Source organism: Plecotus auritus, assembly GCF_963455305.1.
Source record: "Plecotus auritus genome assembly, chromosome: 5".
Taxonomy (NCBI): domain Eukaryota; kingdom Metazoa; phylum Chordata; class Mammalia; order Chiroptera; family Vespertilionidae; genus Plecotus; species Plecotus auritus.
Window position 1 is genome coordinate 76,006,346 of NC_137776.1, and position 17,594 is coordinate 76,023,939.

Genomic DNA, 17,594 nt, shown 5'->3' on the forward strand with positions numbered 1-17,594 from the left:
ACGAATCCCGTGCACTGAGCCTCTAGTTTCTAATATGTACCCTCCAATGTCAAACTAATATAAATACTATCTTTACTTCCAGGTTTGTTTGCAAGTTTGTTTTATGCTATTTCTTGACTGCTAAAATGGAAATTTGTAGTTAATATAGTACCATTCAAGAAACATTTTGCTGAAATTGTCAAAGTTTCTTAGTTTTCTCCATGGGTACAATACTGAGAGTGCCATCCAATTAGATTATATCAAAGCTGAGAGAATTTTTATATAGTTTATGGTTATAAAATCTTCTGAATATGGTTAGGAATGATAACTAAAGTGTGGACTATTCAGTCTTGTTACCAGTTTAAAATATATATATATCTATATATCAATATATATCTACTAGAGGCCTGATGCACAAAAATTCCTGCATTCAGGAGGGGGGGCGTCCCTCAGCCCAGTGTGCACCCTCTTGCAGTCTGGGAGCTCTCCGGGAATATCCGACTGATAGCTTAGGGAGTTGGCCTAAGCCGTCAGTTGGACATCCTTAGTGCTGCCGTGGAGGTAGGAGAGGCTCCTGCCACCACTGCTGCGCTCGCCAGCTGTGAGCCTGGATTCTGGTTGAGTGGTGTTCCCCCTGTGGGAACACACTGACCACCAGGAGGCAGCTCCTACATTGAGCATCTGCCCCCTGGGTGGTCAGTGTGTGTCATAGCAACCCATCATTCCACCGTTTGGTCAATTTGCATATTAGCCTTTTATTATATAGGGTATATGGATAGATAGATAGATAGATAGATAGATAGATAGATAGATAGAAGAGTATAATGAACCCTATACTCATCACCTGTTTCAATTCATGACCAATTTGTTTTACCAAATTCATGCAATTCTAAGACATTATATAATTTCATTATTGAACTGTGCTAAACAATATGAGACAAATTATCTTTTTGTGTATAACTTATCAAACATTGCTATAATTTTAAATATTCAAAATTTCAAAAAATGCTTTGACTCATGAGCTTAAACTTTATGAAATCACATTTTGCTCATTTAACATATAGTTGATATATAATGCAATTTATTATAAAATTATACTTATGATAATTATACCCTGCCACCTGATTTTAATATTTTTGCCAAAGAAGGGAATATATAGTTTCATAAATAAGGTACTCAATAAATATTTTGTCATTTAGCTGATTCAATAATCAGCTAGATTATTGCTACCTTATGAAATTATTTCTTACTTTATCAGAAAATTATTTTTCATCTTACCCTTTGCTCTAGATAATACTCTGCTTGCTTTTCATTCCTTCACCATTTTCTTGATCTATTTGTATTACTGTTAATTGAATATCAATATTTATTCAATTACATGCATGGAAAGCTGGAGATAGACATGGTGAATACAAGATGAATGAAAACCAGTTTTAATCTACTGGGAAGGAAGATGCATAAAAAGTGATCTGTGCAAATCTTCACATTAAGTACAACTATAGAGATAAGCACAGATTGTTATGAGAGAAATAATCAGAATAATGACCTAGATTGGATAGTCAAAAGGCTTTCTGGATGAGAGAGACATGACTTAATCTCTGAATAGTTTCCTAGGTAAAGAGGTACAGAAAAAATGACATGAGGAAAGGCATAGAGATGAGAAATGATGTGAAAGGTGTGTTCAAGGGAGTGAGGGCAACTACAGATAGGGTGTCCTGCAAATAGTGTGTGTTACTTCTTCCTTTCCGATTTGAATGCCTTTTATTTCTTTATCTTCTCTGATTACCGTGGCTAGACTTCCAATACAGTGTTGAATAGAAAGGGTGATAATAGGCATCCTTGTCTTGTTCCTGATCTTAGAGGAAACGTTTCAGCTTTTTACTACTAAGTACATAAGACAGTGTCTTATATTAATTTTTGCCCCCAAAGACACGCTAGGTCTTATTTTCAGGGGATGTCTTACTTTTCCATGAAGAAGAATACGGTACACATTTATTGTTAAATGAAAATAAAGGAAATTTATTACCTGTATACGGTACTGTAGTACGGTAGTTGTCAACACAAACCAGACAAACTGTGAATCCTACAGTATCAAGAATTTACTCATTTATTCAATGACAATCATGTCATCATCTTCTGGAACATCATCATAACAATCCAATTCCTGAATTTCCTGGTGAATTTCTTGTGACTCCATTTCTTTCAGAATCAGTGGACCAAATCTCTCATGTTTAGCAATAGCACTGTCTTTAAATGAGTACTTCTTGTCAAGGTAGCCTGCTCGCAGTGCATTTGCAATGCAACTGTCAGTGATTTTCTCCCATGAATTCTTCACCCAAGTCACAACTTCTTGCAGTTTAGGTTTCACAAAGTTTCCATGCTGATTTCTCTCCATTCTATTTTCAGTGCAGTCATTAATTTCCATGCACAAATTGTCTTTGAATGGCTTGTTTATTGCAATATCAGGAGTCTGGAGATAGGCCGTCATTTCTGCAGGAATCATTATCTGATCTATTTTTCTTTCGTGAAGAAATGTCTTCATGTCTTTAGTGTGGTGAGTGCTGGCTGCATCCCAGATTAGCAGACCTCTTTGGCTCCCTCGCATAACAAGCGGCAGCATTAAATCGACCCACTTCCTTATAACTGCTTGTGTAGCCCAGGCTTTTTCAGTTTCAAGAATAAAAACGCCCAAAACACATTCAATCTTTTCCTTCTTGCCCTTAGAAATGATTAAAGGTGGGATTTTAGTGCCATCCAGACGAATTGCCAAAATACAGGAAACATATGCACTTTCGTAAGCAGTGGAGGGAATGTACGCCAAAGAGTCACCCCGCTGTTCAATTGTTGTTTGAGATGATTGGCCCATAAACACTGCAGTTTCATCCATAGCAATCATGTTGGAAAGATTGTATTTAGAGAAGTCAGCATCATCAATAAAGGACTTGAATGCAAGTGCTCGCTTAATAACTTGAGTATCTTCCAACCTAAACAATGTTGCAGATCTTCTTAAAGACAGTTCACTTCGCTGAAGGAAATTATCCAGCCAGTGTTGTGATGCTTTGAAGTCTTTGGAGGCTATGTCAAACTGTGGTGCCATTGCAAAGGCAAATTCTTGAATCTGAGCCCTATTCACAACCAAAGCCTTTGCTCTCCTGTCAACAACCCATTCACAGATCAGGTCTTCCATCTCGGAAAATAATGGTTGCCGACCTGATCCACACTTGCGCTTTTTAGCATTTCCCTTGTCCACTTGTTCAATGAGGTTACCATACTCTGCTTGCCATTTTCGGACCCATCGGATACTCAACATCTTCTCTTTGCAGAAAGCAGTAAGATTTTGGCCCCAAGAGTCTTCCACAATTACTTTCTTGTACTCCATGGAGTAGCTTTTTCTTTTGGCGCTCATTTCTAGGGGTAAAAAAAAAGGAATTGGGGTATCAAGGTGGGGGGAGGGGGATCACTCAAAATGCCACAGGGGGGAATCAAAATGGCACAGGAGAATCAGAAGGGGGATTACCATTTTAGTAACCCCTTTTGATCCTCCTGTGTCATTTTGATTGTCCCCTCTGATCCTCCTGTGTCATTTTGATTGCCCCCTCTGATCCTCCTGTGTCATTTTGATTGCCCCCTCTGATCCTCCTGTGGCATTTTGATTGTCCCCTCTGATCCTCCTGTGTCATTTTAAGTGATCCCCCTCCCCCCACCCCTGTGCCACTGAACACCTTCACCAGACATCCCCCCTACCCCTTTATCAGACATTTACCCCCTGGGGCTTGCCTGGGGACTGTCACTGGGCTTGCTGGGGCCTGGATCTGGGCTGGAGCAGGGTCTGCCACTGACTGAGAACCTTCAGTCATCATGAAGGCGGCCACGAGCATCAGGTAGTGTCACCAGAGACAGACCAGCACTCACCACCTTCGCCGCGTCCCGTCTGCTCTAATCCTCCTGTTCTTCTACACGCATCTGCGAAAGTCTCCTCCTCTCTCCCGCCCCGTGCTCACCGCTCACTCTGACCTCCGCTCCGCCTCCGCACAGCAGTGACGTCAGGACTCCGTGTAATGTCACTGGTTGCTAGACGCCAGTCGGGGCAGCCCTAGCAACCAGTTTATGGTAAATTAATTTTCATTCTGAGACAGAGCCTGGGCCTTATTTTCGGGGGATGCCTTATATTTCACTCAGAAGGAAACCTTTGGGTAGGTCTTATTTTCGGAGGATGTCTTATTTTCGGGGAAACCCGGTATTAGCTGTGAAATTGGCATATGTAGACTTCGTTATGTTGAAGTATGGATGTCCCATACCTACCTTGTTGAAAGTTTGTATTGCAAAGGATGTTGAATTTTGTCAAATGCTTTGTTTGCATCCCTGTGATAAATTCCACGTGGTCATCGTGTAAATAAATCCTTTTAATGTATTGCTGAATCTGGTTGCAAACATTTTGTTGAAATTTTCTACAGTTGTTCCTTAAGGCCTGTTTTTGTTGTTTGTGGTGTCTTTGATTTTGTTATCAGGGTAAGGTTGGCATCCTAGAATGAGTTGAAAGCATTAATTCCTCTTTAATTTTTAAAAATAGTTTAAGAAGGATATGTATTAATTCCTCTTTAAATATTTGGTAAAATTCACCTGTGAAGCCATCTGGGCCTGGAATTTTATTTGTTGGGAGTAATTTTTATTACTCTTTCAATTTCATTGCTAGTAATTGGTTTGTTTAGATTTTCTATTTCTTCTTAATTAGTCTTGGGAGGTTATATGCTTCTAGGAATGCATGCATTTCTTCTAGGTTGTTAAATTTGTTGGTATCTAATTGTTCATTGTAGTTTTTCATAATTCTTTGTATTTCTGTGGTGTTGGTTGTAAATACTCCTCTTTCATTTATTATTTTATTTTTGGGGGCTCTCTTTACTTGATTAATTTGGCTAAAGGTTTGTTGATTTTATTTTTTTTTTCAAATAACTTAATTTTACTTATCTTTTTTATTATTTTTAAATTTTTCATTTTGCTTATTTTCTCTCTGATCTTTATTATTTCTTTCTTTTTATTTATTCAAGTTTAGTTTTTTCACCTTTTATCAGTTCCCTTAGGTGCACTGTTAGATTGTTAATTTGGAATTTTTCTTGTTTCTTGAGGTGGTCCTGTATAGCTATGAACTTTTCTTGTATAACTACTACATCCTATTTTCAGTTTTCTCAAGGTGGTTTTTGATTTTCTGTTTGACTTCCTCTTGATCCATTGGTTGTTAGTTCTTATTTGTTGTGTTTTTTCAGTTTCTTCCTATGGTTGATTTCTAGTTTCATGCCATTGTGTTTGGAACAGATGCTTGATATGTTTTTAATCCTCTTAATTTTTGAAGCTTGTTTTGTGGCCTAATATGTAACCCATCCTGGAAACTATTTCATGTGCACTTGAAAAAAATGTGTCCTATGTAGTTTTTGGAATAAATGTTTTAAGATATCTATTAAGAGTATCTGGTCTAATGTGACATATAATGCCCTTATTTTATTACTAATTTTCTGTCTACATGATCTATAATTGATGCAAGTAGGGTGTTAAAATTGCTACTATTATTGTATTACTGTGAATTTCTCCCTGTATGTTCATTAATATTTGTTTTATATATTTAGATACTCCTCTGTTGGGAGTTTAGATCTTTATAACATGTGAAATTTTGACTTTTTAATGGCAAGAATGCATACAGTCATGCTTGATCATTGATTCACTGAGCTTTTGTAACTATACAGTCCAAACTATTGCACTGGATTCTGTGAAAGTAATTAGGAAGGTAATACAGAGCCTTCTTTTAATGTATTCCCAATATAGGTTGAGGAAAAACTATAACTTTACTATAAAATGATAGGTAAAGTATATGGCTTCTAAGTATTTATAAGAGGTTTGGGTGATTGATTTTCCTGGAAGATTGAAGAGGGCTTCTTGGTAATTTTGTATCTCCTACAATACACTCAATAAAAATTATTAATTTACATAATTATTAATTTTTAGCAGGACTTGTTCTGAAAAAAAAAATTGTTGTGTTATTTTTTTCTGAAAGACCAAGCAGAGTACAATTATATACTGATTTGTTGTCACATAGCTGTGACTCAATCATAATAAAGAAAATTATATTATTTTCAAACTAGAAAATAATCATATTATAAGTCTTGTATGTATCTGTCACCTGAGAATTAAATGATATGCATTTAATTACCATTGAGGACATAAATTTTATTGATTCTTTAATAATGTTAATAATAATTTATTATTATCCTTAAAAATTATTTTTGACCTGCCATGAAGTACAAATAATACTAATAATTTTAAGAACTTTTTAGAGCAAATTTTCTGTATAAATTTTAATATTAAGCTTAATTTTGCCTTTCTGAAAATGTGTGATTCCACTGCATAGCCAAATCTTTTAACTTTTAATATAACAAATTCATAGATAGTGACTTTGAAATACATAGAAATGTCTGTTTATTTTCCTATCCCTTTTATTATTTCCTTGGGTGAGGTTAATTAAAATTAAATTTTTCTCCTTTTGCAAAGGAACTACCAAAATATTTTCTCTTTAGTTTTAAACTTATAAAGATGATTCTCTGTCAAGCTAAACCATGCTAAAATTTTAAAGACATAGTCAATTACCAAACTTATCCATTTTGTAATCTTCATTTTGATACAGCATAATTTTTTTAATTTTAATAGTTAATATTTTATTGTATTTATTTTGTAATAGACATTAAGTGCTTTAACAAATATTTATTTATTTAGTTCTATAACAACTCTGTTATTCTCAATTTACATATTGGGAAACTGAACAGAAATCTGTAATAATAAAAGCATTATATGCTAATTAGACTGGACTTCCTTCTAGATGACCTTCAAGCAAAGCCCGGGCTGCGAGGAAAGCTCAGGTCCCAGGTGCCAGAGGGAAGCCAGTGCCAGCAGCCAGGGGAAGGAAGGCCTACTCTTGCACAAATTTCATACATCAGGCCTCTAGTATTAAATAACTTTCTCTTGTCATAGAGTCATTAAGTACTGGAGCTGAGTTGTTGTTTTTTTTAATTCTTTATTGTTTAAAGTATTACATATGTCTCCTTTTTTCCCCCATTGACCTACCCCCAGCCACTCCCACTCACCCAGCACAGGCCCTCACCACCCTAGTGTCTGTGTCCATTGGTTATGCTTATATGCATGCATATAAGTCCTTTGGTTGCTCTCTTAACCACACACACACACCAACCTCCCCTGCCTTCCCTCTGAGGTTTGACAGTCTGTTGGATGCTTCTGCTGAGATTTTAAACTCAGAACATCAGAACACACCATCTAAGCTTTTAGTTATTATGCTACCTCCCTCTCTTCACATCCATGTTTCTCTCTGCCTCTTCTTAAGTTAGTTGTTTTTTGTTTTTTGTTTTTACCAGGGGTGATAATAATAATAATAAAAAAAAATCCAAATATATTTGCTGGAAAAGCCTCTGTTTTTAAGGTGTGTGCTCCATCTTTGTCTGGTTTGCTAATTTGAAGCATCACATAGAAATCAGAAACCAGGCATATGAGGAACACGATTTTCTGTCTTTTCCCCATTCAAAAATAAAATACAATGGCAGTGTTTCCCAGAACAGGCTGATGGTTTCCTGAAGAAATGTCTGAGTAGGTGTCCCCTGAAGATATATCTATTCAACATGCTGTCTCAGTTTTACAGCTTAGCTTTGGAAGTTCAAAGCAGGATAAATTAAAACAATTTCTCCTTGGAGCCGCTATCAGTCCTCTTCTAATCTGAAGAAGATGAGAGTGTGACAGCACAATTCTGTTTTCATATGTTACCTGAAAGTAAAAATTAGGCACATAAGGACTGTGAGAAGTAATTTAATGAATATTAGAAACAGCACAGTGCAATTGCTTTGAAGAGAAAAAAGAACAGTCAATGCATAAGAAAATGTAAAAGACATTTTTTTGTTACCCTGAGAGGAAAAAGTTCAAAACTTAAAAATGGAATTGCTTTTATAAAAAGTATGTTTAATGCAAATTTCATTCAGAACACAAAAGTGAGACAGGCATATATTGCTTATTTGATAAAAGAGTTATTTAAAAGAGTATGTACATTATCCAAGGTTTCATAACATTATGCCTTAAGGGGATTAAGCTATCTAAAACCTTTGAAGTTTACAGATTTGATTTTATTTACTCACAAGGATGGGGTTCTTAGTGTTTTTTGCTCTATGAAAATGTCCCATTAGCTTTTGTATTGATTTGCCTTTCTCAAAGTGAAAGAAACAAATGTAATTCATTAGCATTTTAATATTGAATCCCTTTTAATTTGGAATTTTGAGAACCTAGGTCCTTAATTAACCTTCGGAATGTTTGAAGAAATGCTTTCAAAGTTGGAAAATAATAGAAAGCCAGATCAATATATATCTGTACGCAGACATCTGATAAATTCAGAACTAGTTGTCATCGTAGTTTTTGCTTATCACTTTTCCAGAAATGATACTGTTGACCCTTCCTCCTGAAATGAGGATGTCCACATTCATTAAATTGGTTTTTAATATGAACTAGGTTTCCATGAACTATATCATATGTCTCCTAATCCAAATGCTACCTTGTCTTCACAGATAGCCAGTCTTTTTTACTGAAGCCTTCTCAAATGACCTTGACTGACTTTGATTTCCTCTCCATTTCTATAATTTTCATAGTCTGCTCCAGAGGTTTCAACTGGTGTGTCATGACACTGAATGTGCCAAAAATGGGGCATGATTGGAAAGTAGCAGCCATAACAGTATTCTAAACCTTTCTTTATTGTTGTACAATCTACTAGTTTAAAAAGATTTCCCTTAAAGGCATGTATTTATCTATTATTTTATTAATAAATTATTTACTTATAAAGAATATATATTATTACTGTATTCAATATTGTGATTTAATGCATTTTAAAATATACACCCAAAATGAAATCTGAAAAGATGAGTAACAAAGAAAAATTGATTTTAAATTTTTTGCATTCCCTTGGATTTTCTTAGTTTTGGTAGCCATTCTCTACAGTATGTATGTATACCAAATTTTGGTGTCACTTGTCTATAACATGTGACTTGATATGTTAAATACATATCTATATATCTATATATCTATATCTATATCTATATCTATATCTATATATAGAGAGAGGTATCAACTTGTTCTAAAATTATTTTATGTAGATTCTAAAAATGGAGGAATTGCAATGAGAGGAACAATTTAGATGGTGGAAATAAGCACTAAGAGAAAAATTGTGGGGGGGGAAATAACATGAATCTAGAGCTATAATGCATATTGTAATATTTTATATTTTTGCTAGTAGTTGGCAGTAAATTTATACTCCATTTAACTAATTTAGTTACTATAATTTAATTAATTACAGTGAAAGAGAATAAAATATATAATAACCAGTGCAAAGAGAAATAGGATCAATTTTAGTGCTCACAATGTCTATATAGTTTAAAATTTTAAAATAATCAAGTGAAGAAACATACCTGGGGCATAGGATACACCTGTAGTTCAATCAAAGCCAGCTTTACTGGAAGGGGAAATGCATCAGAGTAAAGGAATCTTCTTGTGAGCTGCCTTGTGATTTTGCTTGATTCTGAACAAATTTTTTTTTTAATTTTTTTCTTCTTCTTCTTCAAGTTAAAGGCCTCCCCCAACTGAAGTGTGAAAAAAAAAAAATCCCCAAATCTGATATTCTGAAAACTATGTAAAGCTTGTATCTTCCTCTTCTTTCCTTAAAAATCATTTTAGTAGTGAGCCATTAATATCAATGAGATTGTAATGAGGGTGAAGATGGGATGTGGTGGAAAGGGAGTAGTCTTTTATAATAAAAACTAGAGGCCCAGTGCATGAAAATTCATGCACTGGAGAGGGGGGTCCCTCAGCCCGGCCTGCCCCCTCTCATTGTCTGGGAGCCCTCAAAAGCAGGAGGCGACCCGGAGATCAGGGGAAGGCGACACCCCCATCACACCATCACACCACTGCTGCCGCAACAGCTGGCAGTGCAAAAATCGGCTGGTCTTGGTTACCTGAGCCTCGGGCAGCCCTCGGTGGCTGGGCAGCTGCCATCTGAGGCTTGCCTGCACCTTGGGCCGGCTCTGGGTGGCTGTGGGGCTGAGGGCAGGTCCGGCCACACTGTGCGCCTGCCGCCCCCCCTCCCGGCTGGGCTGAAATGACTGTGGGACTCCAGTGGCAGGCGCAAGGAGTGGCCGGACCCCTCAGTGGAGCTGAAAGGACTGGGGGACTCTAGGGAGATTGAGGCGACTGGGCACTGCCATCTTGTGGCTATGTGAGCTGCCATCTTTGTGATGGTATGATGGTCAATTTGCGTATTCCCTCTTTATTAGATAGGATATTCACAAGATCTTGGACCCTGTTAAATAACAAGTGCTATTCTTCTTATGTATAGCACTGATGAGTTAACTGGTAATTTTCATGATGCCCAGACTAAGCAATTTAAAATCTCTGATGGGTGGCTGCAGGTTGTTTGTTGTTGTTTTTTACATTTTACTAGGCGATTTTAATGGGCAGCCATTGAAAATTATTGAACTCTTAACTATATAAGGACAGACCTGTTGCTAAATTTGGGGACAATGGTTAGAGAGGGTTTCTTTTATGAGTAATCAGAAAAGGGAGGCAATGATACATTGAGATGAGAGGATAGATACTGAGAGGGAAAGACAAGATCTGAGGACACACCATGGTGGGTGTAACCAGAGTACCTTTTAGAATAAGGATGCCTAATCTTTAGTTTAAAGTTTTGATGCTGTTATAATACGTCTCCCTATCCTATGTTTCTGTAAATTCTGAGGCATTGTTTGTATTTCATGTCCTGCTTGTGAATATGGGTGGGAGAATAAGAAATGGATTGGGGAAATGTTCTAAATCGGGATTCTGGGTTGAAATAACATAGCACAGGAATAAAATATTGCTTTGAGATGCATGATGACTGAAAAATGTAGGAATGATATGAGAAAGTGTCTTCTTCACCCAAATTAGATACAGTGATTTTTGAAAGAGCAAAAGATGGGGTTTAGATTAGAAGTAAATGTCACATCTGCCAAGGCTTTAGAATGAAAATCAGTTTGGAAACTATTATCTTAGACTAGAGGCCCAGTGCATGAAATTCATGCATGGGGAGGGGGAGTGTCCCTCAGCCCAGCCTGCACCCTCTCCAATCTTGGACCCCTTGAGGGATGTCCAACCACCCGTTTAGGCCCGATCCCAGTGTGGACATCCCTCTCACAATCCAGGACTGCTGGATCCCAACTGCCCTCCCCTGCAGGCCTGCCTCCCCCGACAACTGTCTTCCCCTGCAGGCCTTGTACACCCCCAACTGCCCTCCCCTGCAAGCCTGGTCCCCCCAAACTGCCCTCCCCTGCAGGCCTGGTCCCCCAACTGCCCTCTCCTACAGGCCCCGTTTCCCCCAACTGCCATTCCCTGCAGGCCTGGTCCCCCACAACTGCTCTCCCCTGCAGGTCTGGCACCCCCCACAACTGCCCTCCCCTGCTGGCCTGGTCTCCCCCAACTGCCCTCCTCTGCTGGCCTAGTCACCCCTAACTCCCTACAACTGCCCTCCCCTGCAGGCCATCTTGTGGTGGCCATATTGTGGCGGCCATCTTGTGTCTTTGTGTGACGGTCAATTTGCATATTACTCTTTTATTAGATAGGATAAACTGGTGGAATCAATGATTCACAGGTCCTCAAGAAAGCCTTTCTAAATGTAGCGACAATTATATTTCTGGACCTACCTGTTAAGTTCATAGCTGAATAAATGACAATCAAAGCCATGGAGAGTGCATATACTTATTACCTCAAATGAAGAAAGGTGTCTGCAACCAGGTAATCTTGAAGTGGTATTTAATAATCAAGGTTTAAGTAAAAGTTGGTGGATGGAGAAGGGGCAGGGGGAGGGACATTGTTCCTTCTAATCCCGAAGATCAAAGTTAAAGTGAGGTTCTGTATAGGCATCAGTACCAGGAGTTTATATGGACTACATACAGTCAAACATTACTTGTATATAACAACAAAAGTGAAAATAAAACAAGGGAACTCTACCTACTACAGTTGTCCTATGGCTCAGCAATTCTACCTGTGGGTCTGTACCCAACAGAAATGATAGCGTATGTCCATGAAAGACACGGACAAAAATGTTCATATTATTATTCACATTAGGCAGAAATTAGACACAACCTAATCTTCCAAAATAGGTAAATAGTTTATGGTATTTTCACACCATGAAAAAGCAAAGTACATGCAATGGAAAAGGTGGATTTGCAAGTCATAATACCCAGTAAGAGGAGTCAGATAAAGAGTAGTATATACCGAATGATACCATTTATTGACAATTAAGAAAAACGATCTCTGCTGAAAGAAGTCGGGACAGTGGCTGCCCACTAGGGAAGAGGAGGGCTTCTGAGGTGAGGTAGCAACAAAAGGGCCCTCTGGGCTGCTGGCAGTGATCTAAATCTTAATCTGGTTGGTGGTTACACGGCTAAGTTCCATATAAAAAAAATTAACCTGTACACTGAATACTTGTGCACTTAAATATGCATAAATTATAAGGTTATAATATTTTTTTAAATCCTTTTTCAATTGATTTTTAGAAAGAGGGTGGAAGAAAGAGGGAAAGACCGAGAGAAATATCGATGTGAGAGAAACACAATGATTGGTTGCCTCCTGCATGAGCCCTGACCAGGGCCCGGACTGAGGAGGAGCCTGCACCTGAGGTACATGCCCTTGAGCAGAATCGAACCTGGGACCCTTCTGTCCACAGGCCGACACTCTATCCACTGAGCCAAAGTGGCTAGGGCTATAAGGGTATAATAAACATGAGACAATTTGCCTCAGACGGAAGTCTCTGGTATATCAAAGTATATGTTTTAATCCAGCTTAACACACTTATTACTGGCTTGAATGAAGATAAAAAAACCTACTTATTAAATGTGTGGATTTCACGAAAAGAATTCATTGGATAACTTATGATTTTTAAAAATGTCAACAGTTAGGGCCCCTGAACAAATTTAATGAGCTGGCATTTAATAGGATAAATGTAAATTCTGCAGCTAAAAAAATGTGCCCCAGCCGGGCGGCTCAGTTAGTTGGATCATTGTTCCATACACCAAAAAGGTTGCAGATTGATTCCAGGTCAGGCACACACCTAGGTTGTGGGTTGGATCTCTGGTCAGGTCATGTACAGGGGACAATTGAATGATGTTTCTCAATCTCTCTCTCCCTCCTCCCTCCCTCCCTCCCTCCCTCCCTCCCTCCCTCCCTCCCTCCCTCCCTCCCTCTCTCCCTCCCTCACATCCCTCCCTTCTTCTCTTTTCCCCTTCCTCTCTCTCTAAAATCAATAAACAGCCTTCGTCGGTTTGTCTTAGTGGATAGAACGTAGGCCAGTGGATCAAAGGGTCCCAGGTTCAATTATGGTCAAGGGCATGTACCTTGGTTGCAGGCTCCTCCCCAGCCCAGGCCCTGGTCAGGGCTCCTGCAGGAAGCAACCAATCCATGTGTTTCTCTCACATTGATATTTCTCTCTGTCTTTCCCTCTCTACCACTCTCTCTCAAAATCAATGGGAAAATATCCTCGGATGAGGATTATTAAAAAAATCAATAAACATATCCTCAGGTGAGGACTTAGGAAAAATGTGGCATAATAGAAGCATAGCAAACTAATACATTATATTTTACCTGGTTGTTTTTTCATGTCTGTATGGCATTTTCTAAAACAGCTTGTAAATACAAGCCAGGAAACATGATTTTGAATTTCCTAGGACCCAGAAGTACAAGTTAACACAGAGTCCAGTGTGCTCACAACAGGTGATCAATAAGTGCTGGTTAATTAATCATGAGAAAATAGATACCTAAGGGTGGAAGTACTTTAAGAAACCTGTATTCCTTGTTTCCAATTTGAAACAAGAATCTGCATACTCCAACCTCTGTAGGTGGTTATCACTTCAGCTCAACTCTAAAGTGTAAATTTTCTCAGTGTTAAAAGGCCTCTCCTTTGTTTTACAGATAACTATGACATGTGGCTTTTTAAAATATCTGACTGTAATTACAATGCACAATAGCTGGCCACCAATATCTATACAGTTAACCTTGAAAATGGTTACCAATTATTGTCTTATATCTGTGGAAAGCTAATGTAACTGTTTTGGCAAAGTTGCGTCAATTACAGTCGCTATTTATGAAATATCTCACAGTCTACTTCTAGAAAGAAAAGATGAAATTTCAGCTCAATAAGATAGTTAAGGTATGTGCAAGATGCAGCAGTATATGTGAGAAAGAATGCTTCCTGATCAAATGGAATAAAAATTTTGCAGGGATGGCAAAGCCATTAGAGAATAACTCAAAAGTAAGAGTCACATGTAAAATTAGTGTCCTTTTTTCTAATATTTATAAAGATTGTAAATGTCTTCTTTGAACTCCTACAAAAATGCTTGTCTGTACTACTTATATTCTGCTCTTGTTAACTGTTGGTCATTATTTATATCTGCATACTACCCTCTGTTGTTTAAGGAGCTTATATAAAGCTTCTTATGGTAATAGCAGTGTCTTCCTTGTATCCACTCCTAGTCAGTCTTCATACATCACATTTGTTCACTTATTCACCAAATGTTGACTTAGAGCTTACTATGTGCCATGCAATATTCTATCTCCCAGAAATAAAGCAGTGAACAAAACAATGTCCTAGGCTTCAAAGAGATTATAGTTCTGTAAGACAAGACAGACAGTAAACAAACAAACAAAAACAATAAATATATAATGAGTTTGCAGTAATACATGTTTTACAATGGAGAAAATAGATTTGGTAATGAATAGAGCAAGGGAATAATTTTATGGAGTAGTCAGAGGAATTTTCAGTAAGAAGGGGCTATTTAAGCTAAAACAGAACCATGCAGATATTGAGGTGGGAATGGGGAGGGCAGCATTCCAGTCACAAAGAAATGTAAAGAACCTTTGACTAGCCTGGCCAGCATAGCTCAGTGGTTAAAATCTACCTATGAACCAAGAGGTCGTGGGTTCAATTCCCGATCAGGCTTGATCCCCAATAGATGGCATGCAGGAGGCAGCTGATCAGTGATTCTCTCTCATCATTGATGTTTCTCTCTCTCTCTCTCCCCCTCTCACTTCCTCTCTGAAATCAATACAAATATATTTTTTTTAAAAAAACCTTTTACTGGACAGCATTTGGCTTATTTCTAGAAGAGGAAAGTCTGTTATTAGAGACTAGAGGCCCGGTGCACAAAATTTGTGTACTTGAGGGGGATGGGTGTCCCTCAGCCCAGCCTGAGCCCTCTCATAGTTTGGAAGACCTTGGGGAGCAGGTCTAAGCCGTCAGTCAAACATCCTCAGTGCTGCCGAGGAGGCAAGAGAGGCTCCTGCCACCGCCGCTGCACTCGCCAGCCAGGAGCCCAGCTTCTGGCTGAGCAGCGCTCCCCCTGTGGGAATGCACTGACAACCAGGGGGCAGCTCCTTTGTTAAGCATCTGCCCCATGGTGGTCAGTGCATGTCATAGCAACCAGTCATTACACTCTCTGGCTGAAAGCAGCTCTCCAACATCCCCCGAGGGGTTCTGGATTGCGAGAGGGTACAGGCCAGGCTGAGTGACCCCACCGGTGCACATTTAGGGACTGGGAGGGAAGTGGGAAGTTGGCCAGCCCATGAGGGACTACAGGAGGGCTCCAGGGCATGTCCAGCACATCTCACTCCATCTCAATTGGCTGGACCCAAGCAGCAAGCTAAACTACCGGTCGGACCATCTGCCCCCTGGTGGTCAGTGCACATCATAGTAAGCAGTTGAGTGCTCTTAGCATATTATTAGCATATTATGCTTTGATTGGTTGAATGGCCGACCAGATGACTGGACACTTAGCATATTAGGCTTTAATTATATAGGACTAGAAGCCCGATGCACGAAGATTCGGGCTAGAATGGGCTTTCCTTTCCCTGGCTACCAGCACCGCCTTTCCATTCCGGCCCAGCCCCTTTCTGCTCAGGCCCTGGAGCCGCCTCTTTCTGTTCCAGCCCCGCCTTCCCATGCTGCCCAGAGGCCCTGAGAGACCAGGGGTGGGGCAGAATGCCTGTGTCGTCGCCATGGCAATGACGCAAGCATACGTATTGAATGACCCTGTCACTGGGCGCCTGTGTATGCAAATTAACTTCCATCTTTTTTGGGGTTAATTTGCATATCACTCCTGATTGGCTGGTGGCATAGCAGAGGTATGGTCAATTTACATATTTGTCTATTATTAGATAAGATGGTTGATTGAGGGGGATAGTGGAAGGATATCAGTTGAGAGAGTGAGGAAGAATGTGGGTAGATCATGGATGTCAGAGAGAGTTTGGATGGAGGGAAGAGAAATTATCTCATTTATTTTTAAAAGGGCCACAATAGCCTCTAAGTGGAGAAAAGACTCATGAGGAAATGGGAGTCCTGAGACAGAATGGAAGCTGGGCAATAAATTAGGAGGTTATTGCATTGCTTAGCCAAGAGGTAATAGTGACTTCTATTACATTATAGATAGTAGAGAGGGTGAGAGTTGGTTGGAAGATGGATATGATTTGAAAGAACAATAAAAAGAGCCAAAATACCTGGTAAGAGATTGAATATGAGACTATTTGGTTATGGATTAGATGTGAAGTGTGGGGAAAGTGATTAAACAATGTGAGGTTTTTAGCCTGTGAAACAAAGGGTGGAACTGTAATTTATCCAACACTGTAGCAGGGGAAGTTGCCATTGGAAGGCTGCAAGAGAAACCTGTTTCAGACCCAGAATTTGCCTTTTTTATATCAATATTGCCTTTTCTACATACAAGTGGAGCTACAAAGTAGGCTATTGGATATATGGGTCTAATGTTTGGACTTGGTTTATAATGCTTAATGTTTATGCAAAAAATAATGCTTATTTTTGTTGATTGATTTACTCTTTCAATAATGAAATCATTTTAACTGGTACTTTTACAAAATTGGAAAAGTCAAACAAGTCTTTGCTTTCCAGATATATATTTGAAATGATATCTTTGTTCTAGTTCAAACTATTGTGTTTTTGAGTTAACTGTTGTTGAGGATAGGGGATATTTGGAATCATTTCTCAAATAAATAAAAATATTTCCACTATAATTCATTTGAAACAGAATCCCAAAACTTACTGATAAATGGTTTATAATACTCATTGCTTTTTCCTTACTCCCATAGTCTGTCACTGTGCCAGAGGGAAATTATATTGGCATTAAAAAGATTTGTTCTTCAAATGGCCATGTAGGTCACCACACAAACACTTACTTAGTGGTGGCAAATTTATTATTTAATGATTTGTCCCCAATGTGTTTCTGGTGGCTGTATTTAAAATCATTGGACCATAATTGCTACCCTTTATGCATATGCTTGCACATGTATTTTATTTATAATTTTTAGAAACATTTTTCATTCAAAAAATCAAAAACACACTATTATTTAAAGACTATAACAGAATAGAGCCATTCTTTAAGTATTTTAAAGACTAATTGTACAATGAGAGCTTTAAAAATAATCTAAGGAGTTTGTAGTTGACATTTGCTAAACTAGTATCTCAGAAGGAATAATTAAATGATAAAGCATTT

The 17,594-nt window shown here is 38.5% G+C and overlaps 1 protein-coding gene across 2 annotated transcripts in view; it reads left to right on the plus strand.

The window, feature by feature from the left end:
* The window catches only part of LRP1B (LDL receptor related protein 1B), a 1,782,191-nt gene that overhangs the window by 1,294,410 nt on the left and 470,187 nt on the right, over positions 1–17,594 (plus strand). The gene's annotated exons all lie outside the window — the stretch shown is intronic.